This window comes from Lepidochelys kempii, chromosome 9 (assembly GCF_965140265.1).
Source record: "Lepidochelys kempii isolate rLepKem1 chromosome 9, rLepKem1.hap2, whole genome shotgun sequence".
NCBI classification, from domain to species: domain Eukaryota; kingdom Metazoa; phylum Chordata; order Testudines; family Cheloniidae; genus Lepidochelys; species Lepidochelys kempii.
The window spans coordinates 78192387-78218235 of NC_133264.1; positions in this window are offsets into that span (position 1 = coordinate 78192387).

Here is a 25849-nt window from a genome sequence, read left to right on the forward strand (position 1 = left end):
TTCTCTTCACTGGCTGAGCAGAGATGCAGAGCCCATGGTGGAGGATGTTGGGGAGCTAGTGGGTAAATTATAGTGCTGGGGGGGAGTCTTTGGGGGTTTGCTTGGAGACTGGCAAGGCAAGTTTCCTCCATGTTGCCCTGCCAATGTTCTGTGGATAAAGATAGAACACAGGTCTAAAGGGCTGCTATGACAGAACTAAAAACACCTCAGAATTAACAGGAAAATGCAACTCAGTGTCCTCCCCCATTGATATCACACCAAACAGAGGAAGGCTGGTCAAGGCTAGGCCTTCCCCCTTGGGGCTTGTATTCATCCTACACTCATTGCTGATGCTCCGTTTTGAAAGCAGTATCTGATGCAGCAATCATATACTGGACCTTCACAGTACACAGCCCTTTCCATTTGAAAGCGCTAGTGTGGCAGGGAAAAAGCATTTATGGCAGGTGCAGACACAAGAGGCATGTCATTTGCAAAGGGTATTTTTAATGCTGACATCAAAGCAAAGAACCATGTGGTGCTGAAACTTCTGTTTGTCAAAAAGCTATAGTTTTAGGACTCTTTCCCCCACCTGTTTCCTCAGGCCTGATCTTGAAACACTGCATGTTACATATGGGGCTGGAGCAATGCAGACTTCGCCTCTGCTCCCCATTTTGCTTTGTTCCTGGAGTTTTCTTGCACCAAAACATTTCCTCCTGTCAAATTCTTTACCTAGAAAAAAGTTAACTGACATTTGCATCTTCCCACTGTGACCCGTCTCTGCACAGAAAGCCGTGCTCAGGGAGGTGCCCCATTACCCTCTGACTTTCCTTACACTCCAAGCTTGTCCATATTAATCAAAAGACCTTGCAGCCTAAACAGGTTTAGTGGCTACTATGAAAGAATCCAGAGTGAGAAACATGGCAGGTTCCTCGCCTCAGATCCCTCGATGAAGATGAGAAAAAAATTTGAATAAAACAAAAACGCACAAATACACACATAAATTTAATGATCCTCATGCTGGAAAAATGTCCAAATGTATCAGGGGAAAGTTGTCTAAGCCAATCACAGAAAAATGAAGGGCCAGATTATTGCCACTTTTACTCAGATTGTGTAGTACCTTGCTTTCTGAGTAGCCCCACTGAGTTCAGTGGGACTCTTCACAAAGTGAGTAATGGCAAAATGTGAGTTATGGTGACAAAATCCAGCTCTAAATGAACAAGTGATGGATGGACTTCATCATCCTCAGGAAACATGAGACCCAGGATGGCTGAACTGGTCCAGATGAAATAAGAATTGACCTGATTTCCCAACCTAACCTTGAATTGAAATGGAAACAACTGTATTCTCAAGTGTGAGACAATGTGGGCAAGTTTTGTTTGTTTTCACTCTTTCTATAGACTCTCACTCCTGGACTATGGTCCATGGCAAATGTTCCCAAATAGCTTCTCTCTCTATCTCTCCCATCCAATGATCCTCACAGTAATGTCAGAGAACTTATACATATGGTAAGAAAAGCTATTCTTGTGTTAATTCTGTCCAGCCAGAAGAGAAACAGGAAGTATCAAAACTTTCTCAAGAAAATCTACAACAAAATTTTTACCCCAAGTTTCCAGAATTACAGCTTCCAACATTCTAATTTAAATAAGTTTGAATATTACTCTTCTATACCTAATTTTATATATATATATATATATATATATATATTTTTGCATGAGTGGCCATCAGTGGGTTAACACCACTTACCACTGGGATAATATCAATGTTTAGCTCTGCGCATCTGAGAAAGCAATGGAGCAGGTGGGTGTTTTCTGTCGGGGGATTTGGCAAAGAAGACACTGTTGGGTTCAGATTGTAGCTGCCAATTATCTACGGTATGAATAATGACTGAGCTGTCTTGCAGCTGGTCTTCAAGCCCAGATGTGACCCAAACCTCTGGGTGTTTGGGGCGGGATGGTGAGGGCTGAGAAATCTGCTTTGTAACACCCAAGGGACAACTTTTGGGAATGTCAGTGACAACTAATCATATTCTTTCCCCTTGGTGATAACACTATTGGGAATGTTACTAGTGATCAGAAATATGTGTGTATGCAGGTGAGGGGAGGGGAGAAAGGAAGCAGTGAGGAAAAGGGGTGAGATGGAGTTAAAGACTCTAGCTTACTACAGGTGTGGCAATGGGATGGAAGATTTCCTCATCTCCTACCTGCCTACCCCCCAAAAGTAAAAATGAAATATCTGCTATGTCTTCTGTTCTTTGAAGGATAATGATACACTGCATTTCTCTGTAGACATCAAGCACTTGAGTCACAGCCTATTAAAGTCTACTGAAAGACCCCCCTTGACTTCAATGGACATTTCAGACCTAATTTCAGTTTATGTTTATAACTTTACATACAATTTTGCTACATGCATTTCATCATGCTATTATTGACCAGTGAGGTATTAATTTTCAAATGATACCTCACAAGACATATTTTGCAGAAAGATTATTACAGTAGAATGTGGGGTGTGAATACAGGGGTGCATTCGGTCAGATCATCTCCTGGGAATATGAATGACCAAAGACTCTTCATGGAATGAATAGTAGATCCCTTTGTAAAGCGACCTGCAAAGCAGAAGCAGAAACAAAATCCCCACCCATTGTGCACTGTTGGAGGCAGGCACCTTCACGCAACCTTGCATCCAAAGCCCTTCATCCCTGTTCCTAAGCAAACCTGGGCAGGAAACAGTCAAATGAGCTCCTGAGCAGCTTTCTAAACCCAGCCTTCGAGAGGGCTCTGGGTGCTGCAGTGACAGCAGGCTGCAAAGAGAGAGATGCTGGAATCGCTGCAGCTTTTGAATAACGTAGCAGTGACATGAAAAATCCCTAACTAGAGCCTGGGGAATCCCATCGGGGGCAGGAGGGGTGTGCCACCTGTGTGCCAGAGATGTCTCTCTGGCTCTCTCTCTAGGTTCCAGCTAGCTGCATGCCTGTGGGCTGCCTAAGGGGAGGATCAAAAGAAGGAAAACTACAGTTAAAAATAATAAAAGAAGAAAGTATGAGTTTCATTTCCTGGAGGTTGGATAGAGTCTCAGAGAGCAAGAGCACAGACAGACACAGTGTGGGATAGATGAGAGACCCTGTCCCATTCCTCTTCACCACTGACCTCCAAACCCTGTGTAAGCATTCATAACCAAACCCTTCCCCAGCCTTGAGCTCCCTTTTTCGCCACCCAGAGCTTAATTGGTCCCAGGGGCCAATACAGCGCAATATAGTTCAGCTATAGTTTAAAAAGAGTCTGCAGATGGGGATTCCTTGCACAGACAGGCAGGGACTCCAGGGGAGAGGTCTGATCCAGGCCAGCAGAGTCTCTGTTTCTGTCAGCCACCCTTCTCCATGGTCCTTTTTTCCATGTCCCTCCTCATTTTGTTCTCGGGTCGGACAGAGCCTCATGGATTTCAGCATTAACACAGCTTGGCCCTTTGTGGCGATGTCTGTGTTTAGTGTAACTATGGTGTGAATTCAAATGTGTGGGACTGCTCCCCATCAAGCTCAAGATCTGCCGTAAGGCAGGATGGGCAAACTGTTTTGAATGAAGAACCAATTGGAGCCTTCATCCTAAACCCAGCTTGGGAACTTCTGTGAAGTTCAAGAAATGTGGCTAACTTGTTCTTTCAATTACTTTTGACATCTGTGTTGCCTCTGTACACCTGGTTTCAGGCAGGGTCTGCAAGCTGAAGTACCAAAATATCTCCATAAAATGTCTGTTCTTGCTGCATTTCCAATCCAGCTGCAATGATATAAGCTGCTCTAAATTTCCAAAAGGGATTAGTGATTTGGGATGTTTCAATTTTTGGCACTCAACTTGAGGCATCTTACCAGAGCCTCATTTTCAGAGGGTGGAACCTCAGCACCACCTGAAAATCAAGGTGGTATAAATTGGGCACCCAAAATCACGAATCATTTTTGAAAATGTAGGCCATGGCGTTTGGCTAGTTCTGTGAAAGCCCAGTCTAGTGGATATTATGCCAGTCAAAACCTCTGAGTCTCGTGATGTTTCCCCTTTGCTAATTCTTACGAGGACAGGCACCAGCCAACTCATAAAAAAAATAAAAAATGACTCAAAACTTTGTTCAAACCTTGAAGTGAACCCAAACTGAACCTTTTATGTGGGTCTAAACCATTTGGTTAACATTTTTTTATTTTAAATTGCCTCGGCACTTTTCTGTTCTAGTTGGTACCAGCAGCCAAAGTGCCAAGCTGCTTTCACGTTATTTCTGATCCAAATGAAACAAAGAAGTACTAGAAACTATGCAAGATCCTGATCTTAGAAGGCTTCCAGAACAATTTCCAGAAAAAACAATAGTTCAGAAAGGTCAGCCAGACATGCAAATTTTTGAGTGCTGCTCCAAATGGTTTACATTCACCCATCACTCATTCTTACACTGTCCATGTTTCCCAGTTTCTTTGCTTCTCTGCTCACTGGAGAGACAAGACTGAATTACAAAACCCAGGTCTGGATCAGCACTTCATCAAAGATCCAGTGGCTTCAGTTCAGGTCCATCTCTGTATAAAGAAGCACCTTTAATAGCCATAAGCAAGGAAGAACTTGCCCCATAGTGTACAGAGTTGCCAAAATCATTGCTAATAAGACACAGGTGGGCAGCACATGAACAGGTGGGGGTGGGGGAAAGGGAGTGATGACAGATCTGTATCCATAATCCATTCATCCTAAAGGGCATTGGTTCATCTGTTACCAATTTAGGCCTTTTTTACTGGTAGCGTTAGAGATATTTAAGCAGGTGAACAATGTCCCACCCTGAAAGAATCCAGACCGGCAGATGAGAGAAATTAACAAAGGAGCTCTGAGAGGTGACAGGACTGGGGGAGTGATCTGCCATCACCATGAGAGAAAGTGGCCAGTCTTACTCCTTTCCATGTGAGCTACTCATATGTATTCACTTTGGATATCAGGTAGGGTCTCTTGTTTTCTAGCAGAGCTGCTTCTCTCCCTGCTTGAGTCCCAGGCAATTTCTAGTTACTTTTCCTTGGCCAACTGTATATGTTCTTGACTTTTCTCCACAGTCTCCCTATCAATTGCTTAACCTGTTTGAAAATATTATGGAGGCACTCCATAGTTAAGGTTGCTTTCCAATTTGCATTTAAAACAGAATCAAAATCTCCCCTCTCCCACCCCCACATTTTAATGGTTGAATTTCGTCTCTGAACTTAACACACTACCTTTTCATGAGCTACCTAAATGTTCTATAATATGCTTTTGGTCAAATATTTACAAACTTAGGCAGAGGAAACATTTCAAACTAAAGTGTTGCAAAATTTCCACTGAGATCGCAGTGTTTGTTTGGGCTTCTCCAACTACAGAATCACAGTCACTACTAACTCCAAACCTCCCACAGGTTTACATTCCCTCACCTCTCAGACACAGACCACTTTTATAATGTGAACATAAAACGAGCTATTCCCCATATTCATCATAACCTACAAGGAAATCCAACTGAACTACCCAGTCCCACCAGCTGCTTCCATCCTCCATTACTTCCAGCCAGCCAGTCTGACACACCAGCTATGGAGAGGCAGACTGGGAAGCAGGGAATTGGAGCAAGGAGAGGGGCTGAGGTGTCATGTTGGGCAGATGGAGCTCTGGACACTGGAGGTCTGCAGGGGCTGGGGAACAAAGGTTATGAGGATACAGATGGAGAAGCGGACTTGGATTGCTACCTCAGCTCCTTGGCAAAACAGGTAATAGGTTTGTGGGGAGCTGAGTGGGACGTGACTGTGAGTGAGGGCATATGAGGAGCGGAGTTAGCAGGAGTATGAATGGGAGAAGGATGAGTGAGGATTTGGACAGCAACGAGGGCTACCTCTGCTTCCTATCTACAAATGCTGACTTCAGACTTCTCCATCTAGAAATAACACATTATGGGCTTTATCAGTACAAACATGCATCCAGAGAATCTAAATTCATCAATCTAAGGTCTACATTTAGGTTGTGCATTTAAGTGTGATGAGGGTGAATTTGGTTGGTGCATTGTGCTTGCTTGTACAGTATGTTGGAAGTGTGAGGGTGCATGCTGGGATATGGACACTCCGAGGATGTTTGGGAGTGGGATGTCTGGGTGCTAGGCACAGGAAGGTGGGTGGCTTTGACTGATGTTCCCTTGGATTTTCAATTATTGTGTTGGTGGCATTTGCACTTGAGTGACCTTAACACTAAGTAAACATTGGGTCTGAGTCCCAGCTGATGTAAACAGATGTAGCCCCATTGAAATCAAGAGAACAATGCCAGTTCACACCAGCTGAGGAGTCAACCCAAAGTTTTTTGTTTGTAGACTGTGTTGGAAATGGTCTTGTTGCCATTTCTTTCAGCTGGAGGGGGCTAATGCTCCCTAGGTAACTGTCGTATAGTGACTTAGATTGTGTTTGTAGAATCATGCCTGCTGCTTTGCTGTTAGGAGATTGGGGTTCTGGGCAAAGAGGAAGCTAGTCAGAGCTGGAAAGCAATAATCAATTGTGAGTTAACGGAGTGACGGTAAAGATGTTATCCAAAACCCCTGTCTGCCTCATTATTCATAACATCCAGCTGGTGATTCCCCTTTTGGCAAGTTGTGAATCTGCAGCTTTGTTTTAATAATAATAGCAGTGGAAGCGCTTTAAATGAGAGGGTACAAAATACCATGCAACCATTCTGACAATATGGCAACTACTAAGCAATGAATTACACGGTAATTTCCATTTAATATCCAGCTTATTACATAATAAGTGCCATGTCATTACAGGCTAAATGAATTATTATCACTACGGCTTGACAAATTTACCTGACAAATTTAGCCTTTTTTCATCTTATGCAATTTTCACAAGCAGATCACAATTTCCTCAGATTTATCTGTTGTGTGAAAGCATTCAGCAGATATATTTGTGATTTTTTTTAAGTGTATGGATTCCCCATAAACAGCTCACTTTGAGGACCTGAGCTGTATTGGTTAGTGATGATTGGTCAAATAAGTCATTTGGTCTTGTTTGTGATCACTTATTGGATGATCGTGTGAATACTTCTGGCACAAAATACTGGGATGAAGATTAGAATTTGCAAACATTCATGCCAGTGAAACTTGTTTACTCGAATGTTCCCAAAAAGGGAACACAGGGGCACAAGTGCAGCTGGAGTAGAGTCATTTAAACTTTCTGAGCAAATATTGGCAGAAAGTTGCTGGCAATATTCTCCTAGCTTTATTATTTCTAACCTGTAGATTGCAGGGTGGAGGATACTCTATTTTACTGTACCTGCTAAGTGTAATAAGTTTTACTAGAAACTATTACTATCTGATAGTTGCCAGGAAATCCATAATTACCATGGATCTGATCCAAAGTCCATTGAAGTCAATGGGAGTCTTTCCACTGACTTCAATGAGCTTTGGATCAGGTCCCATGTATTTAAAGAGAAGTTATAGAGTTGATAGGTCAAGAAGTTAGCTGTAAGTATATAGGATTACATTCATTCCTTTTGTAACTCCACTGATTTCTCTGCACTTATACCTGGGACGAGTTTGGCCGGTCATGTCCGGGATATTTAGATGACAGGTCAACCCTATGCCTATTTGGGGCTAGATTCTCAGCTGGTATAAATCCACTGAACTCTAGGTGTTACAACGAAAAAAAATTCTTATTTTTTTTTCAGTTCATTCTCTCACTGTTCAAAAACAGATGCTCAGTCTTTCTAACATAAAATGCAATAAAGCTTTAGAAAGTGCCCAAACATGGACAATTTTGGCCCAAAAGATAAATGTTTCAGACAATTATAAGCAGAGAGAAACGGGGTTCTAATGGCAACTGCTTTCAGACCTTAATGAAGGCCGTGCCACCAGGTGGCCTATGGAACAGTCCCTCTTTAATTTAAAACTGTCCTCTAGTTCTGAACTGCTCAACAGCTTCAAATGGATTTTCAGGCTTAACTTTACAACGTTTTGCTACTTGAAATACTTCAAACAAGGCACTTCTTAGTCACCTTCTCTGGCAGTTAAGTAATCTCAGTTTCTTAGGTCTCTCCACAGGTTCTGTTAAGCCTCTTACTGCATGCTGTACTCTCCCTAACTTAGCAGTGTCATTCTTCAAATGAGGTGTCCAAAATTGGACACTAGTTTATGTATGGTCTAGCCAGGGCCCTTTCAATTGACAACACGCTTTCCTTGGACTTAGATTAAAGAGACTAACATTTTTGATACTGGTGAACTGAACTGAGCTTTTGAACACTGGATCTGCCAATCCAACCAGATAGGGGTGGGCAAACATTTTGGCCTGAGGCTATGAATGCTCACAAAATTGGGGGTGGGGTATGGGAGGGGGTGAGAGCTCTGGCTGGGGGTGCGGGCTCTGAGGTGGGGCCAGAAATGAGGAGTTCAGGGTGCGGGAAGGAGCTCCAGGCTGGGGCAGGGGGTTGGGGTGCGGGGCGGGGGAGGGGCTCCAGCTGTGGGTGCGGGCTCTGTGATGGAGCTGGGGATCAGGGGCTTGGGGTGCAGGAGGGTGCTCTGAGTCGGGACCAAGGGTTTCAGAGGGTGTGAGGGGGATCAGGGCTGGGGCAGGGGATTGGGGCATGGGAGGAGGTCAGGGGTGCAGGCACCTGGCCTCACTTACCTCAAGCAGCTCCTGGAAGCAGCAGCAGGTCCCTCCTCTGGCTTCTATGCAGAAGCGCGGCTAGGCAGCTCTGCTTGCTGTCCCGTCTGCAGGTACCGCCCCCGCAGCTCCTGGAAGCAGTGGCATGTCCCCCCTCCAACTGTGGTTCCCGGCCAGTGGGAGCTGCAGGGGCAGCACTTGGGGCGGAGGCGGCGTGCGGAGCCCCCTGACTACCCCTACGCATAGGAGCTGGAGGTGGGACATGCCGCTGCTTCTGGGAGCGGCTTGGAGGGGGGCAGCCTCTGACCCCACTCCCTGGCGGGAGCTCAAGAGCCAAATTAAAACGTCTGATGTGCCAGATGCGGCCCGTGGGCCATAGTTTGCCTACACCTGAGTCAGATCCTTTCCCTTTTCTGCATTAACAGATCCATTGTCTCTACTCTACACTAGTTATGAACAGGGCATCTGCAATAAGTAGTACAGGTATTCCCAAATCTGAACCATTTATGTGATATCTCCTTCCCGCCCATCACTTGGTGACAAAATGGGACCTGCCCATATCCAAATTCATTTGTGGTTTTGGGTCTGCAAAACAAAACTGCTGCAGTTTAGTGAAACCAACCAGTTCCCCTATCTTTTTGTCCGTTGGAAAATGCTGTAGCAACTTCAGTATTGTGTAATTATTCTCAGGGTAATTATCCGTTGTTGGTTTTTTTTTTTTTTTTTCATTCTTCACCACCAGGAAGTACAGGATCATGAGACCATCAGAAGTCTCTTGACATAATGATAATTATCCCTCAGGGACTTTAAAGATAATCATAAGCTACGAAAACATATAATTTTCCTGAATCTTTACATGGTATTTGTAGAGAGTACATGGTTGGCTAGAATTAAAGAAGGCGTCTGACAAGCCAGACAGTTATTTTGCACCAGTATATCCAGCATAAACTGTGTAGGTGAGAATGCACTTTAAGGCAGTCGGTAGAATCCACAGCCTTGCTTGCCATGAGCTATTGAGCTAATGAAAGAGCAAGAGATCAATATCACTCTTAATCATCATTTGCCCCCTGTCCCTACTGATTGTTTCCAGAGTGGCACTGAGGGAGTCTGATCCCACCTCCTCAACTAGAGGACAGAGTGTCAGGAGCACAGGTGTGAAATGGCAGAATATAACAAGAGAGAAACGGGAGGGGAGAGGGCAGCCTGTATCGGGTCACTGATCGGGGACAGTGCAACAACAATAATCCCTTGCCCTTCCCTAGCACCTCCCTTCCTGGATCTCAAAGCACTATAGGAACATCCAGGTATTTAATTGATAATCTCCCCAGGAGGGAGATTTGAATTATTTTCCTCCTTTAACAGGTGGGGAAACTGAGGCACAGAGAATTGAAGTGACCTATCCAAGATCACACAATGAATAAATGCCAGAGCTGTTCTGTGTCCTGGACTACAATTCTGTCCCACCCTGTAAATCAGAGCTAATCTGGGAGTAGAACTCAGCAGTCCTGACTCTTCTGTCACCACTGGAGTACACTACTTCATTCGGTAGGGCTGATTGGGGGAGTTGTAGCTGCCCCATTACCCTCCTTTAGCAGTCACCACTGCTCTGTTTGCTCTTCCTCTCAAGGATGAATTCAGCCAGTCCTGAGGAGGCTCATATTAATCACCAGGAAACTGAACTGCTGCCATCTTAAAGCATGCCCAGAATGAACAGCCCATTCTGGAAGCCGGGGCTGGAGCCCTCAGCTTCCTTCAGCGAGCAGCAACAGCATGTTCTTTCTCATTTGGAGGCCCACGACTGAAGATGCTGCTGCAGCCTTTGAGAGAGAATTAGACTTCATCAAGCAGTGCTGACATTTAGCATCAAATCCCCCCCTCCCATTATTCTGTGTGAACTTCCTTGTTCGCCTTTCAGCTGGGAATAAATTGTGCATTAGAGACAGAGAGAGAGATGAACTTTTATTAGCTGTTTATGGAAGAGATTAAAAATGTTCATTAGTAACCCCAGAACTGGCAGTGCTGCTCCTCCTCACTCAAATCAAGAGACCCAAAGAGCATCGATGGCAGAGCCCCAATGGGCCCCTAGGGGACACTCACCTTGTATTTATTTGGACTGGTATGTACTTGGAGGCTACATGCCCTTCTGCAGATGTGTGTCTAGGGGACTGGAAGGGAAATGTCATTGCTCCATTTCTAATGGGAAGCATCCATTTTTTTCTCAGCTTAAATCACTCTGTTTGCTGGCAGACAAGTTGACATTACTGCCTGGAAGTCCTGGGTGACTGCTGCACTGCAGAGGATCTGGGGCCTGTGCCACTCAATGGAGTGGATTTGAGATCCCAGTGAGGGGACAGTGGCAGCCCCACAGACCTCAGGAGGGAGAGAACATTCACTCTGGGGGCATGAGCACACTCAGGTGCTCTCCCCCTGCCACAATGGCAGGTAATGTGCAGGCTGGTTACATGCATGGGAAATTTAAGTTTATCTTGGTTCAAAAGTTCCAATCACACTGAAATTTAAATCTGGGCATACGCTGGTTTTAACAGACCAGAGTATTGTCCACTGAACCCCAGCCTCCTCCCATGTGATGAGTCATTTTCCATGCGGGGCTTTTGTACTGGCAGTTGCTTTAACAGAAGGAACTGAGAAGAATGGGCTGGGCTGTGGGCATGGCTGGGCCAACCCAGGTCCACCAGAATCTGCCACCACTGTGTGTGTCTGGTGCAACTGGAGTCCCTGACTCTGACACACTGAGCTTTCAAACATGTCCTTTCAGACTGGAAAGAGGCACTGTGCTCTGCCATGTGCCTCCCATGGGCTGTTACACAGGTTGCTATGCATTCTAATCAAATATTTGACTTGACTCTGGCTCGACCCCACTGTCCCTGAGATGGGGAGGAGGTCCCATACAGTTTTGAGAATTAATGGTATGTGGGACAGGGAGAGAGGAAGAAAAACTAGCAGGACTTCAAAGGCTCTGTGTCTCTTCACCAAGCTGCCATAAAAAACAATCCAGGTTTCCGCTGCTGAGTCCCAGGTTGCCCTAGCCAGGGACATCTTGCAGGGCAAACTGATAAATCTTTCATCCCCTTGGTCTGTACTTTATTAAATGCCTCACACATGTATGTGAAAGACTGTACATGTCAAATACTGGCCAGCTACAGGGAGACGCATATAGCGATTACTACTTACTGCACTAATGGAAGAACTATTATTTCCTTTAAGAGCCACCATGGGAGTGTGATAGATAGTTACCACGAGTCAGTAATGCCAAGAGACACAGAAAGGCCATTCCAGATGGTATAGACTGCAGAGGAGAAGGCTCTCTCACAGGCCACAATACATAACAGATAAAAGCTGGTGACCGTACAAGCAACAGTTCTTTGGTGGGTTCTCATCCTCACCCCTAGGGGCTGAAGGATGCTGCCAAGTACAGGAGCAGTGTTGTGTGTAAACGTGATGAGTATGGCAGGGAGTATGGCAGGAGGAGGGCTGTATTAATGAGCCATTCCTGTGCAGCCGCTACAATACTCCCAGTGAGGGCAGAGAGGGGTGGGCAGATGGTGTAGCAAAATGCCTGAGGGTGTAATGAAGATTGTTGTGAAACCTGTATTTCCTCAGACATGCCTATTTTCACCATCATACTTGTGAGTAAGGAGCCGGGCATGCTGGGAACGTGAGACACTTGCCATTCTGTGAGTAAGATACCTAGTGCTGAGCTTTACTGGAGCCCATATATAGCGTCTGCTGATGCACAATAGTATTTGTGTACCCAGTTGCTCACTGTGCAAGGACATGGAAAATCAAGGCCCATATGAGCAGCTCATGAAGCCACTTGCCAATTCAGCATAACTGACCGACTCCACTCATCACAGGGATGAAACTGAAATAGCAGCGGGAGCTGCAGGGCAGGAGTAAGGGGCATTGGCAGAGCTGCATATAAGAGAGCCCAGAGCAAGAACAATGTAGGATACTGCAGACCAGGGGGGAGGTGTGTTGGCAGAGCTGAGTTGGGGGAAGCTCATGCACTGCCCAGCTGCGCTATGCCTGTCTCATGTCACCATCATTGTATCCATCCTTCACTTTCATGTTATAATTACTATTCAATATTTATACTGTGTTAGCACCTAGAGGCCCCAGTCAGGATCAGGGCCTCATTGTGCTGGGTGCTGTACATACCCACTGGAAGACACAATTCCTGCCCCACGGAGCTCACAATCTAAGAAACAATTGAGCTACTACGTTCACTTATAGATTTTAAAAGTAGCAATAGGGAGCAAGAGAAACAATTAGAGGGAAAAGAAAAAAACAAGAAGCCCAAGAATGAACTTAAAATGTCCTCTGGGGTAGCCAGTCGCTCAGGATTTCTTCCAGTTGGTAACCTATCCATTCCCTTTCCCTCTACAGTTGCAGCTAACACTTCTACACAGACAAACCTTCCATTAGGCCAGGAAGAAATGGCAAGCTGCCTTAATGAATGTCAAAGTTAATACCAATTTGTTATAGGCCAAGATTGCGATGTGATGGTTTTATAAACCCATTCCTTCATTACTGTTATCAATATTATTCTTAGCTGATCCCAGTCTACCAGCAAACCTCACATCCAGCAGATACTCTTTATCTGTGGACTAGTTTATAGGAGCATTGGCTGCCTTGGTTTCTGTAAGCCATCCTGTGCCAATGTATTTTTAAAACGGTAAAATAAAAAGGAATAAAATAAAACAAATAAGGTTTGTTGAGTATATAAAATGTATGTCTGAGTGAGTGCTTAGCGCGGAGCGTCGCTGCAGTGGCTGGGACTCTGATTGAAACCAGACTCAGGAAAGAAGGGCTGTAAACGTTTTTTCACTGCCTGTCCTAAGAAATTTATGTCTCACCCACTCCATCATATTCTTCAGGGCTGCCTTTTTCACAGCTGTCTTCAGAGACTGTCCACTGAGCCCCCTTCTGAAGTCCACTACATGATGTCACCCGGAACAATAACTCACTCACCTCCCAGCATTGTGCTCTGCGGAGAGATATGCCATAAATAACAGGCCGAAGATGGGGAGACATTAGAGAGGAGGCTTTCTTGGTAAAAATCTTCCTGACATCTGAGAGAGGCAAACAACAAAAAAGTGGAGAGGGGGAGCCAAAATGGGTTTTATTGTGAATACAAAACCATAACTGGGAGAAATAAATGGGGCAGAAAAATCACCAACATTATTCCTAGCAGAACCTGCTCAGGACTTTCTTAGTTGAACTCCAGCTGCGTATGTTCCTAGAAAGAAACCAACTTCATCTGAGTTGTCTGATGCCTCAGAAAAAATCAGAACCTTCTGTAGTGGTAAGTTCAGCCTATTTGCTCTACATGCCCAGAAAGTCTCTGGCCTAACGCAGGTTGAACAGGTCAGCAATTAGGATGAGCTTCTGATTCAGAAACATCACACGGGTTGTGACTAAAAGTTGTTCCCATCAAATGGTTCTCCAGTGGCTCCCAGGAGGATGAGTGGGTGGGTACCTAACATGTTCCTAACAAGCCAGTGCCCACATCGCCGACTGTAAGGCACCATGTAAAGCATATAGCCCTATAATTGGGATGTTAAGTAAAATTGTATCATTCTGACTGATACTTTGTGGTTTTGCTATATTTATAATATGGAACTATTTAAAAGAAAAAAGTTAAATGCAAAGACCCACCCACACAGATAGCTCTGATTGTCCCTATCACATCATTTCCCCCTTCCCCACTCTTGCTTGTTTCCTGTCTTAGCAACAAAACCAAGAGATGAATATAGCTAACGGCTCAGTAATGGAAACTATAATATAATTAAAACATCATTTTATTTAACATCATTTAATTCATTCAGGGGGGCGGCTATCAAAGAAATACCCCATAGTAGTATTTAAATTCAAAAAGGGAAACTACACAAAATGAGGAAGCTAGTTAAATGGAAATTCAAAGAAATAGTCACAAGAGTGAAATGCCTGCAAGCTGCATGGAGACTTTTTAAAACACCATGATGGAGGCTTAAACTAAATGTATACCCCCCAATTTATATATATATATATATACATACAGCAAGAGGCCAAAAAATACCACTATGGCTAAAAACAGAGTAAAATGGGCAGTTAGAAACTAAAAGACATCCTTTAAAAACTAGAAGTCAAATCCTACTGAGAAAAATAGAAAGGAGCATAAACTCTGGTAAGTCAAGTGTAAAAGTATTATTATGCAGGCCAAATGAGAATTTGAAGTGCAACTAGTAAAAGACACAAAAACTAACATTTCTTTTTTTTGGCTAAGTACATGAGAAGCCGGAAGCCTGCCAAACAATCAGTGGGGCCACTGGACAACTGAAGCGCTAAAGAAGCCCTCCCTAGGAAGACAAGGCGGCTGCGGCGAAACTGAATACTTTTTTTGCATCAATCTGCACTGCAGAGGATGAGAGAGAGATTGCCACACCTGAGCCATTCTTTTTAAGTGACAGATCTGATGAGCTGTCCCAGATGGAGGTGTCAATAGAGGAGGTTTTGGAACAAATTGATAAATGAAACAGGAATAAGTCAGCAAGACCAGCTGGTATTCGTCCAAGAGTTCTGAAGGAAATCAAATATGAATTTGCAGAATTACTAACTGTGGTATATTATCTATTGCTCAACTCAGCCTCTGTACCAAATGATAGGAGGATAGCTAACATAAAGATGATTTTTTTAAAAGGCTCCAGAGGCGATCCTGGCAATTACAGATCGGTAAGCCTAACTTAAGTACCAGGCAAATTGGTTGAAACTATAGAAATCATAGACTGGAAGTGACCTCAATAGGTCATTTACTCCGGTCTCCTGGACTAAGGAAGGAGTGGGGACTAAATATTATCTAGACCATTCCTAACAGGTGCTTGTCTAATCTGTTCTTAAAAACCTCCAGTGATGGAGATTCCACAATCTCCCAGAGTAATTTGTTCCAGTGCTTAACCACCCTTACAGTTAGGAAGTTATTCCTAATGTCTAAGTTAAATCTCCCTTGCTGCAATTTAAGCCCATTACTTTTTGTTCTGTCCTCAGTGCTTAAGGAGAAAAATGTATCAACCTCCTTTTTATAACAACCTTTTATGTACTTGAACAGGGTATCATGTCCTCTCTGTCTTCTCTTCTCCAGACTAAACAAACCCATTTTTTTTTCAATATTTCCTCATTGGTCATGCCTTCTGGACTTCATTTTTGTTGCTCTCTTCTGGACTTTCTCCAATGTGTCCACATTTTTCCCAAAGTGTGATACCCAGAACTGGATACAATACTACAGTTGATGCCTTATCAGTGCTGAGTCAAGTGAAAGAATTACTTCTCATGTCTTACTTATCACACTCCTTCTAATACATCCCAGAATGATGTTTGCTTTCTTTGCAAGAGTGTCACATTTTTGACCCATATTTAGTTTGTGATCCACTATAACCCCGAGATCCTTTTCTGCTGTACTCCTTCCCAGGCAGTCATTTCCCACTTTCTAGTAAAGAACAGAATTATTAGATACATAGATGAACATTATATGTTGGGGAACAGTCAACAAGGCTTTTGTAAAGGAAAAATATGTTTCACCAATCTACTGGAATTCTTTGAGGGTGTCAACAAGCAGGTGGATAAGGGTGGTCCAGTGTATATAGTGTACTCCGTCTTTCAGAAAGCCTTTGACAAGATCCCTCACCAAAGGATCCTAAGCAAACTAAGCAGTCATGGGATAAGAGGGAAGGTCCTCTCATGGATTGGTAACTGATTAGAAGATAGGAAACAAAGGATAGGAATAAATGATCAGTTTCCACAATGGAGAAAAGTAAAGAGTGGGGTCCCCCAAGAAGCTGTACTGGGACCAGTGCTGTTCAACACATTAATAAATGATCTGGAAAAAGGGTTAAAGAGTGAGGTGGCAAAGTTTGCAGATGATACAACATTACTCAAAATAGTGAAGCCCAAAGCAGACTGCAAAAAGTTCCAAAGAGATCTGACAAATTTGGGTGACTGGGCAACAAAATGGCAGAGGAAATTCAATGTTGATAAATGCAAAGTAATGCACATTGGAAAACATAATCCCAGCTATACATTAAAAAATGATGAGGTCTAATTTATCTGTTACCACTCGAGAAAGAGATCTTGGAGTCATCATGGATAATTCTCTGAAAACATCTGCTTAATGTGCAGCTACAGTCAAAAAAGTCAACAGAATATTAGGAACTATTAGGAAAGGGATAGATAATAAAACAGTAAATATCTTAATGCCACTGTATAAATCCATGATATGCCTACACCTTGAATGTTGCATTCAGTTCTGGTTACCCCATCTCAGAAAAGACATATTAGAATTGAAAAAAGTATCAAAAATCTCAACAAAAATTATGAGGGGTATGGAACAGCTTCTATATGAAGAGAGATTAAAAAGACCAGGACTGTTCAGATTAGAAAAGAGATGACTATGGGTGAGGGGATATGATAGAGGTCTATGAAACGGTGAATGGTGTAGAGAAAGTGACTAAGGAAGTGTTATTCATCCCTTCACATTGCACAAGAACCAGAGGTCGCCCAATGAAATTAATAGGCAGCAGGTCAGAAGCAAACCTAGGGAAGTACTTCTACACACAGTGCACAGTCAGCCTGTGGAGCTTGTTGCCAGGGGATGTTGTGAAGGCCAAAAAATATAACTGGGTTAAAAAAAAATGGATATATTCCTGGAGAGTGAGTCTATCGATGGTTTGGCCAAGATGGTTAGGGACGCAACCCCATGCTCTGGGTTTCTCTAAACCTCTGACTGCCGGAAGCTGGGATGACAGGAGATGGATCACTTCCAGTTTCCCTGTTCTGTTCATTCCCTCTGAAGCATCTGGTACTGGCATTGTCAGAAGACAGGATACTGAGCTAGATGGACCATTGGTCTGACCCAGTGTGGCCATTTGTATGCTCTTATGACTGAATAAGCTTCAGAGACTGAACCCTGCACGTAGTGAGAGGGGCTCTCCTAGACAAGATGAAGCCTATTTCATGTGTATATGATGTTTGTACTGTTGTTATCTGTGTTTAGAAATTAATACCGAAGATGGGTCTCCAGCCAGGGCTGCCAATTCTCCACCTGACACCAGCACAGACTTCCCTTTACAGGTTATGAAAAGCACTTCCAGTTCCCACAAACAGCAGGATAAACACTGGGCTGAGTTTATCCTTTGCACAACTTAATAAAAACCAATGACATTACATCAAAGCTGAGTATTAACTCTCCCCTAGCATCATACAGAGACATCAAAAACTAGGACTACAGGTAGACCAAAGTCTCCCTGGGCTTGTTTTCTTGTCAAAAACAGTCATACAGAGAAAGAAAAGGTCTCCCCTCAGAGCACTCTTGTTCGGCATTTGTTCTCTCACCCTCATGGAATTTTCAAGGGTTGGATTTGCGGTTCCAAGACAATTGTTTAACTAAATAAGGCCCCTCTATACAAGTACAGCTGCCAGGAAAAAACATCTGTGGGACAGTCACCAGTCTACACTGTAGATTGTTCAGGAAGAACACAGCAATGTACAGAAGCAAACTTCCCGGATTAGATGGAAAAGGAACTGTGGAGGGGGAGAGGGACGGTTAATCAGTATCTGTGTCAACTTATGTATGTCGTTTTGTTTTGTGGGTATCACTTATCATTGCATATCTGGTTTGTGCATTAGACCTCCATTTTGTGGACCCTACTTTGTGCACTGTGCTTAGAGCCGTTTGGATTGATGTTTCTGTAGCCTAATGGGATGCACAGCAGCAAGGTTGTATAAGGATAAGTTGTTTCTCACCATATGAAGAGCAAACACTGAAAGTCACACAGGTGGCTGCCAAGGACTATTGACTTGTCAGTGCCTCTTATGCACGTTACCACCCTCTATCTGCAATAAGGGTATGGGGCATGTGAAATCAGCATGGCTGAGGCATGGGGTCTCACACTGGAGCTCATCATGACCAAGACTGGGTTTATAAGAAGGAGGGCTTCTTGTTTCAAGGGGACCAACAATTGTCAGAAGCAAGAGGAACTTGCTCCGGGAAAGGCAAGGGCATCTCTCCCTAGCCTGAACATTGACAGACCTGGGACCCAAACTGGCTGGGTGGGAACAGTCTAAGAGTGGTTGTGTGTTCAGGTGTTTGTTGTTTTTTCCTTAGGTCTGTAACTCCCCTGTACTTTCTAAGAGTAAAGTGTGTGTGTGTGTGCGTGTGTTTAAGAGGTTCCTTTGTAAAGTATTCCTTACTTTAATTGGTTCCTGAAAGTTGTAACTAGAGAAAACAGAGCTCACCCAGCCAGGTGGACTCTGGAAGGAATGGGCCAAAGCAATAGGAGCTCAGGAGGGCTGAGGCACTGGTTCCAGTGTCCAGAGGGCCAGACTGCAGGGTTCCACTGCCAAGAGAGGTTTCAGACATGGGGTCTGGACCTAGGGAATGCATTTGAGAGACCCATAACTAGGAACAGCGAACAGTTACTACTAAGACATTGTGAAGAGAGTGGTCACTTTGGATGGGCTATTACCAGCAGGAGAGTGAGTTTGTGTGTGAGGGGGCGGAGGGTGAGAAAACCTGGATTTGTGCTGGAAATGGCCCAACTTAATGATCACTTTAGATAAGCTATTACCAGCAGGAGAGTGAGTTTGTGTGTGTATGAGGGTGGGGGGGTGAGAAAACCTGGATTTGTGCTGGAATTGGCCCACCTTAATTATCATGCACATTGTAGGGAGAGTGGTCACTTTTGATAAGCTATTACCAGCAGGAGAGTGAGTTTGTGTGTGTGGTTTTTGGAGGGGGGTGAGGGAGTGAGAGAACCTAGATTTGTGCTGGAAATGACCCACCTTGATTATCATACACATTGTGAAGAGAGTGGTCACTTTGGATGGGCTATTACCAGCAGGAGAGTGAGTTTGTGGGGTGGGGGGCGGAGGGTGAGAAAACCTGGATTTGTGCTGGAAATGGCCCACCTTGATGATCACTTTAGATAAGCTATTACCAGCAGGACAGTGGGGTCGGAGGGGGTATTGTTTCATGGTCTCTGTGTGTATATAATGTCTACTGCAGTTTCCACGGTATGCATCCGATGAAGTGAGCTGTAGCTCACGAAAGCTCATGCTCAAATAAATTGGTTAGTCTCTAAGGTGCCACAAGTACTCCTTTTCTTTTTGCAAAGACAGACTAACACGGCTGTTACTCTGAAACCTACTAAGACCATAGGGGCTTCACCACACATAAGACTCAGTGGCTGGATCCCCTCAGAATACACATATCTCAAGACCTTGGTTCTAGTGAGTAATCTCTGATGTATTTACACCTTTCATGAGCAGCTCCAAGTATCCACAGCTTCAGGGAAGGTTCTGAGGTGTTAAGTACTGCTCAGGTGAGTGATTGCAGGTATAAGTACAGCTCCAGTGCCCTGCAAAGCAGAAGGTTTCTTCCTTTGTTTCTTTAGAACTTGAAAAAAATGTCCAGTGTGATAGAACGGAAGGTGAAGTTTGCTTAGCCAGAGCAGCAGGGAAAGGGTGGTGGAACATGTCCTCGGTCCCACATGGATGAGCCTACCTCCTAGAGCTGGAAAAGAAGACGTGTGGAAATCAGTGGAGGGAATGGGTTTCCCAATTTTTTTCAAACTTCAACACCACTTTGGGACAGATTAATTCTCTTTTATTTTTTATTCTTTCCTGGTTTGTTAGCCCTTAAAAACAACAACTCGACAATTGATGCAGCTTTACAGACTGTCTGGTTGACACAGATGGCCTGTTACAATGGCACAGCTCCAGCATGCCTTTCTTATTCCCTAGGCAGCTCCTGGAGCACTTCACCTATTTATATATTGTTCTTTTTCCAAGTAAGGTTCAAACAGTCATGTTATCAGTGAACAAAGCCCATGGGCCTGATTCTCCTTCCTGCAGGATATAAGTCATTTCCACTGAAATCTCTGGGAAGTTACTTGTACGCTGAGAGATATGGGGACAGAATCAGGGCCCACAAGGTTCTACTTCTGTGCAAAACTCCTGGCAAACTTTGTCCATCGCTGTTGAACACAAAGCTCCATAGCTGAGGTCTGCACTCAGCAAAGGCAATTCACTAGCAAACTCTCAAACAAGGAGGAGTTTTGCTTTGGACTCCCCCCTCTCCCCCCGGTGGGTAGCATGAAACAGGGTCTGGGCCTGCTTCTTTAGGCACCATGGGCTGTTATCTCTCACCCCCCTCCCTTTCTTTTACACCTTTGGTTTTATGCCGCCGCCACCTCCCTCCACCCCCACACATACACTTGCAGCGACCCTCACGTGTGCATCCCCCATCTCTTCGTACTGGACTAATTACTTAAACATTGCCATGGTATTTCATATCAGTGTCTGCAGAACTTCTGGGGTTTCTTACACTCGCTCCTTCTCCTTGCGCTGCTGTGAGTGCTTTGAGCACAAATCTGCATTATTTCTCCATTCCATGAAACAATAAAGACAATGTTATTAAAAAATAAAAGGAAGGGAAGCAGCTTGTGTTTAACCTTTTCCATGGAGTGCAGCTTCGTTCCTTCCCTGCTTGCTGTTGTCACGGTGACAGGAGTAGGGCTGCTTTGCATGCACCACAATGCAGCCTCCTGAACTTGAGCCGCCTGTTGAAGCTGTCAGCTCCCATTACGGTCCTGAATGGAGGCATTTGGTCTCCTTCACCAGGCATCTTTATTTCTTTGGATGGAAATCAGAGGACGTGGGAGAATGAGACACTGCAAGCGTTCAAATTCTCGGACTGTGATGCTCCTGAGTGTACTGTTATATACAACACTCTGCGCAAAAGAGGGGGGGAAATGAACCCACACTTTGGGAGCTGCTGCCACTTCTGTGCCTTTTTCTTTCCCTCTCTCCTTGGCTCCCTGGCATTTCTTGGCTTAGTGCAGGCCCAGATATCATCACCTGGTGTCTGCTGTTTAATGACTCATTAGGCAGGAATTAAAGCACAAAAAGGGTCAAATTCCTCCTTGGTGTAACTCCATCTGAGTTCTGCTGACGAATCTAATTCCACAATATTTAAAAACAGAACATCGTATACTGCACCACAACACAATGTAACACGTGCTGCAATGTGTCAGGCAGTAGTATGTTATTTCAGACTGCAACATGTCATGTTACATATGCTCTGCTAGATATATTGGTGGGGTGTTTTTATAGAATCTGTAACATCAGTTGAAGTCTCCACTGATGATGACTTTGTTGATTCCATTTATCTGGATATCTATAAGTTCCAGGAGAGACAAAATTGCTTCCTGGCGGTTGTGATGCTGCAATTCTTGATTTTAGATCCCGAGCAGGTGTTCAGTAAAATGGGTTCTGCCTCTCTCTCATTCTGAATTGTTTCTTGGGTGCAGTAGCTATACCCACCTGAGCAAAGAAATCATGGCATGGCACAGAACAACATGTGGGGTGAGAAGACCTGTAAGTGCCAAAACATTACAGAAGGAAAATACTAATATTTTAATACTAATACTAATACTAAGCCTAAAGTTGTTCAATAAATATCACTTAGTACTTGTGTCGTTGATGTTATAGCTACTGAAATGATCTCACAATCCATGACCCAGGATGATGGTAGAACAGTGGGGGAGGGACTGTGATTTATTTATTTTTTTACAAAATTCAAAATTTGGATTGAAATTTTGACATTTTTAAAATATCAACCAACTGTATAGCTGGTCCAAAAGGGGGGCAAATATTCTCAGAAATATAGTTCACTCCTCCCCCCACCCCACCACACAGAATGTTTTCAAAACTTTGAATTTTGAAAAAATCTTAAACAGCCATACAACTAGTTGACGCCTGTCCGCAGGGGGCAGGAGAGACAAAGTTGAATCAGACAACACTGGCATACTTCTGCCTCCACAAAGGAGCATAGGACTTACTAGAACCGACAGCAGGTACATCTACATGACAAAAAAAGACCCCTCAGCAGTGATTCTTAGAGCCTGAGTCAACTGACTGGGGCTGGTTCTACCGGGCTAGAAATAGCAGTGTAGATGTTCCTACTCACACTGGAGCTTGGGTACCGAGATCCACCCTCCTCAACAAGTTTCGGACCCTGAGCCCCAGCCTGAGCTGGAACATCTACACTGCTATTTTTAGCCTGGTAGCGGAAGCCCCGTCAGCCCAAGTCAGTTGACTCGGGCTCTGAGACTCCCTGTTGGAGGGAGGCAGGGGGAGTTTGCAGTGTAGACAGACCATAAGTGACCCACCCAGTCTGTAACCTGCTTCCAACAGTGGCCAATATCTGATGCTTCAAAGGAAAGGAGAACAAAAGGGGAGGGTGGAATTTTTCATCATGCATCTAGCCATTTGTGCAGTGCTGTAGCTGGGAGAAATGTTTTCTTCGTAGCCCCTGAAGGCGATCAGCTTACCCCTGCCACATGAGATTTGATTACTCCGATTTTGGTGTCATCTTTAACTTCCAGTCCTCAGGAATAATTGCTCTTTTTCAGAATATATTGTATATCCTTGTCAGTACCTCCAATAGTTCACACTTTATTTCTTTCTGAACCCTTGGATAAATCCCATCTGGTCTTGCTGATTTACTATGCTTGACTTTCTCCAGTTGCTCCATAACTTCCTCCTTAGAGACTTCTGTCTCTGGTAAGGCCATATTCTGATTTCCTATACAAAATGCCTTTGGAATGAAATTTTCCCCATTGTCTTGTACAGGAAAGATTGATAAAAGAAATCAGACTTCTCCTGCCTTCTCCATTCTCTGTAATTGTCCCCTTCTCTCCGAGGTGGCCCAGAGCTCTCTACAGCTGCAGCGGCAGCCTTCTTTCTTCTAATGAACTGAAATATTTTTCATTGCTTACCCGAATATCTTTGCCTCTGTTTCTCATGACATCTTTTTATCCTGTTAACTTCCACTTTCCACATTAACTCCCACAGTTTGGGTTCCAGCCTATTGATGTCGTTAGGAGGTGGTTTTCCACCTTTTTAAAGGCATTTTCATTTACCCCTAGTTAATTCATAACCTCTCCACTTAACCAGGCAGGTTTTACTGATCTTTTTACTTTATTTTTTTGTGGGTAGACACATAAACTCCCTGGGCATCTAACTGCTTATCCAGGGCTTCACTCTGATCACTTACCAATCCTACATCAATGTAATTTCATTGACCTACATGGAGTTACTTCGCATTTAGCCCAGTGTTAATGAGAGAAGAATCAAGCCATAAGAGATCTTCTAGCCTTTCAACTGATTTGGGTTCGTTTTGCTGTTCAGTCTTTTGTTAAGCATTTCTCCCCGCAGTTTTAAAATGCTCAAATCTGTTGCCAATGTGTGGTTTTTGTTCATGTGATCATAAGGACTTAGAGAATCTAATGGATTGGAGGATTTGTGAATATCTCAAAATGTTTTTAGAGAGTTGCAAAAACAGTTTATGGATTTGAACTCTTGTTTTCCTTAATATTTAAACTCATGGATTTGAAATAAGGCAGAATGAGTTTGTTCATCTAAGAATCAATGTATAAGGTTATTAAATGCTGCTTGTGTTACACTGGGAAAGCTGGAGAAACAACATACCTAAAAGAAAATGAGAATTATTGGATAAAGTAATACACTTTGTTACACTTCTGTTTTGCATTTCATGACGGGGCATTTGCCGGTCAAGGGTCAGACTCTGATTCTGATTAAATTTGTCAGTTGCATTACCAGTCATTGGTGTTACCCATCAGGAGACCATTCCAATGACTCAGCATCTATTATTTGTATATCAGTAAAAAGACAGTGAGCAAACTGGTGATGTAAAACTGATACAAGTCATTAATAGTCTCTTTGATAATCCTAACATTAAAAATTACTAGGTGTACTTCAGCAAACATCCTTTGCCACTGTAGTAGCGTGAAATCTTAATTACTTTGGTAATGTCACAGCAATAAACAGAATGGAATTGTCCATCTTCTATTATTGTGGTGAGAAAAGTGTGTGTCCTATTGTGACAACAGTGAATCCTGATCATAACTCTGCCACCTAATCCCTAGCTGATTAAGCCTACAGGATCTATTGGTATTAGCAAAGAGAGGGTGAAGGGTCACTATCTGTGCTAACACTAGTGTACTCCACCACAAGAGAAGAACGACAAGTAGTCTCCTCCAGTACAGTTGTGGTACAAAAGCACAAGGATGCATTTTGGTAGTCACAGAGAAGCATCACTGTCTAAATTCTGCAGTAGCAGTTCAACAGAAAACACAGGGAAACTAGACAAGCTATCAGTTCATTTGTCAAAGCACTTTCAGTTCTCATTTCAAAGTGGGTGAAAGAATGACAAATGTAGAGCAAAGGATTGGGAAGCTCATGCGTTTGGAAGTTTCTGTGCAAATGACTCTTACTGAGTGAGTCTTGTTTCATTTGCATGTAGCTAAATTTCACCCTTTCAAAAACACTTCTGTAATGGGAGTACTTCTGTGGTCCCTGCCTAGGACTCACCTCTGGGGGAGCTAGGGCTACCTAGCTCTATCTATCCTTACTTTCTGCCCTGGTTTCAGGAGGAGCTTGTTCTTCTCCAAGTATGAGATCAAGGGTATGAGATCACGGGCAGCCTTTTGTGGTGTTAGCCAGAGAGCACTGTCTCTGGTTGACACTTTCAGGGGACAACAGTGATTCCTTGTACAGGGGATAAAGGTGTTCCAGCTGCGAAGTCCCTGTTTCCAAGTATTTGTTACTAGGGCTAATTGAAATCTGTTTTTCAGTTGAAAATTTGTTTTTTTGCACTGTGGCCATGGACTCCCAAGATGCACAGCAGTGGCTCAGCAGGAAGGAGGACTGTGATACATCATGGGAAATGTAGTCTGGCCCAATGAGCTGGACCCATAGAGAATGGAGGCATAAGACACCCAAACTACAACTCCCATGAGGCTTCATGGCAAATTTCTAGTTGAATTTTTTGGTTTTCAGCTGAAATTTTTGAATTGTTGATTTTTTTTGCCCCAAAATTGAAATTTTCCATTGAAAACCATTTTCCCCTTCATTTCTTCCCTCTGGCCATGAAAGCAGAACACGATTTGTTGGCTTCCTGATCAACACAGTCCTCATAAATTTAGGACATAAATCTACACTGGACTTGACCCCTAGTCCGGACAGTGCAACACTAAGACACATGGACGGCCAAAGTTTCAAAAGGGCAGCCTACCATTTGTGGGTGTCCCTCTGTTTTAGTGTCCATAACTGAACTGCAGGAGCAAATGTGGGAACTTGTGCATCTAACACCTGATCGCAACAACAAATAAAGGGTCGGGGAGGTACAAG